Below are 3,363 nucleotides of genomic sequence, written 5' to 3' on the forward strand. Positions count from 1 at the left end.
GCTGTGCGAGAGAATGAAACTAATGATGTGTAATACAGTTTAGCTGTGGTGTGTAGGAAGTGGTTGATAGGTAGGTGGCTCTTATTTGCACCCTCAGCTTCATTTCAATTGTCGGTCAGAAAGGGTGGGGAAAAGCTTTAGCTGCCAGGTTTGGACACTTACCTACCAAATGGAAAAATTTTGTCCCTTTTAGGGTGACCAGACAGCAAATGTGAAAAATCGGGACGGGGTGGAGGGTAATAGGAGCCTATATAAGAAAAAGACTCAAAAATTGGGACTGTCCCTATAAAATCGGGACATCTGGTCACCCTCGTCCCTTTGGGTTTAACTACGGAGAGGAAAAGCAAACTCTGTTCACTAGGACAGGAGCTGGATGGTACCTGGTTTTCTGGTGTGTGATAACTGAATTCATATACCATACTGTCAGTTACAATTGTAAGGAGGAAAAGCACCCCCAGGACATGTCAGGTTGGCTTTGCAGTGGTGTTTTTCTGCTAGCAAGAAGAACACTTGGAAAATTGCAGTGCCAATTTTTATGGCTCTTTTTAAATGTAATTTCTACATGTGATGGGTGAACTTCCAAAGTCCATTTGAATAAACATCCGTTGATAGGGCTGGCCGGTTGGGAATGAAGATGTCCTGTTCCCATTCTTAGAATGCCTTGTGTTCTCATGGAAAACCATAGATGGAATATAACTCCTTCCAAATCAAGGTGCCATGTGGGAATCATTCTCTGACATACTCCCCTGAGAGAAGTTGGAGTTAATAAATAGGACACACTTTATATTAAAGTTCCACTTCTGTATGGTTTCTAAAGGATTAATGTATCTTTTAATAACTGATTAATTGATTGTTATAGAGTCCAACAGGACTCTAGATTGCTTAGAAACATGTATAACACCTTCTACTGATGTGCTTATAACCATATATTACTGATGTCTGTAACATCTATTAATCATTAACCCTTTATAAGCCATTTACAAATGGAATCTTACTCTAAAGGATGACCAAGAAATGTGTGTGATTTTTTTTAAAATTTTATTCTAGTAGTCAGCTGTGGTGGCTGTTGAAATAAAAGATTCCACATTAATATCTTCTGCTATGAAACCTAATTGCCAGAGACCTCCCATAGCCATTCCAAAGTATAGTGCTTTTGCAGTGACTGCTGCTTCTGGTGAACTGCAGCTGAGGATAACTCAGAGCTCCCTCATGTGGTAGGTGATGTCCCTTTTCATACCAGCTCCTCCTTCTCTAATGCATGGTGCAAAGCCTCAAGTCTTGCTGTAATGGAGTATGGGAATGTGCTTACACTTGGCCAGGAAGTTACAGTCCAAGGTCAATCGCCTGTCATAGATAAAACTGTATATGACGTGACACAGAGAACAATGAGTATCTTTAAAGTGCTGCTGGTAAAAAGGGACTATTCAGGGACCGCATCGTGCTCCATATTCATCTTCTGAGACTGAACTAGCATTGTGGGGACTTCCACCAACCATCTACCATTGAGGCAATCCTTGATGAATAAGTGCAAGCCAGAGCACTTTGGAAATTCCCTACTTAGTGGTGCCAGGCCTGCTTCTTTTTGGCAGGATCATGGAATAATAGTTCCAGCTCCTTGCACACTCACTATGCTTCTGTGATTTCATGCACTTTATAACTTTCCTAGATATTTTTTTATCCTCAGAGCTGACCCCATGTGTTGCTTGTGGAGCCATAAGAATCCCTCATTTTTTGCTTGCTTTAAATCTTCCTTCAGGGCCCCTTTTTCCAGATGAAGTCTGTTTGGGTCTCTCTTCAACACTCCTCCATAGGGAGAGAGAGAGAGAGAGAGATGATTTTTTATCTTAAAACAAAACAAACCCCTAAAATCCTACCAAAACAAGAGACATCACTGCACATGCTTCTCGCCTGGGGGAGAGGATGAGAGAACAATCACCATGTGACAGATGTTAGTCACACTGCTTAATGCACTACTGCAAGGTGATCACACAGTACGAACATATGTCTTCCTATGAAAATATTTTCTGTGAGTTTGAAAGTTCACCCCAGTGCCAAAGTGTGTGAAATCTGAGTGAAGGCATCCATAGCGTATGGTGTTGGTGGACAGATTTATTTTACTTCATTGTACAGAGGCAAATCATAGCTTTGCCTCTCATAGAGATTGTTTCCTCAATTAAATAAGTAGTTTTGAACCCCAAAACTTTTACTCTCATTTCTTTTCTGACCAAACTCTTGAATTACATTAACTGAGTCATTTACCTCGCCAAGGAGGGACTTTTCTGAAGTCCTTCAGTTCATTCTGCATTCCTTGGTTAATAGCAGCACTGGAAATTCTTCTCTTTACCCATCAGCTCTCGCAAGGAGTTCTGGACAGGGGCCATCTTTTTTTCCCCTGATTTTAGCTGTATTTCTTCTTTTATTTTGTACAAATCCTTTACTTATCCGGCCATGCCAATAGGGGCAGTCCCTTGTGCAGCTTTCTCGTTATTTTTGAAAATCTCTCTTTACCTTTAAACATGGATGGAGGTGGATTCTGGCAGGTGGGTAGGGAGCTCCCCTTTTCAGGCAGCCATCTGCTGGTAAGCCCTTCCCGTGCAGGCTCATGAGAGTCCCCACATTCTACAAGTGTGGGGATTTCACAACGATATGAAAATATCCAACCCTACCTCACTAACCCTGATATTGGAAGTAACAGAGACCTTGGGTGGCTGAAAATTTCAAGTGCAGTTTGTGTTAGTTAGCCTTGTAACTCTTAGCTGGCAGTAGATATATTGCTGTGACAATGATCAATGAGGAAGTAACCACCCTTCCAATATAGCCTTTTTGCTGCTTACAAAGGACATTAGGTAAAGGGGTTTGGATAAAATGTTGAGATTGAGGGAGATTGTGGCACTGCAAAGCAGGGGTCTGGATGTCCCTGCCCACCACAGAAATGATGAGAGAAAGGCTCTGTAACAGGGCAATCTGCCCTTTTAATAACCTGCGGGGGGGGGGGGGGGCAGGGAGCAGCCAACTCTGCCCCAGAGAGAAGTCCAGCAGGCGAGAATCAGCTGATACATCTGATCATCATCACATGATTGGCCCATATTCTCAGCTAGACAATATAAAGAGGGAAAACAGGAGAAAGGGGCTGCTAATCAGAGCAGGAGGTAGCCTGTCCACCTGCCCTGAGGAGCCTCCTTGTGGAGTCAGAGTGGGCCTTATCTGGTAGCTAGCATAGACCAGAGGACTCCATTCTGATCCCCTAGCCAGACTGTTGCTTGTGTTACTTTTTGCACTCTTTTCCTTCTTGTTTGTGAAGGCGATAAACTGAGCCAGGAAGCAAGGGAGAAAAACTTAACCTACCCTAGATCTAGCTGATTG

The sequence above is a fragment of the Malaclemys terrapin genome, chromosome 1, assembly GCF_027887155.1.
Source record: "Malaclemys terrapin pileata isolate rMalTer1 chromosome 1, rMalTer1.hap1, whole genome shotgun sequence".
In the NCBI taxonomy this organism is placed as follows: domain Eukaryota; kingdom Metazoa; phylum Chordata; order Testudines; family Emydidae; genus Malaclemys; species Malaclemys terrapin.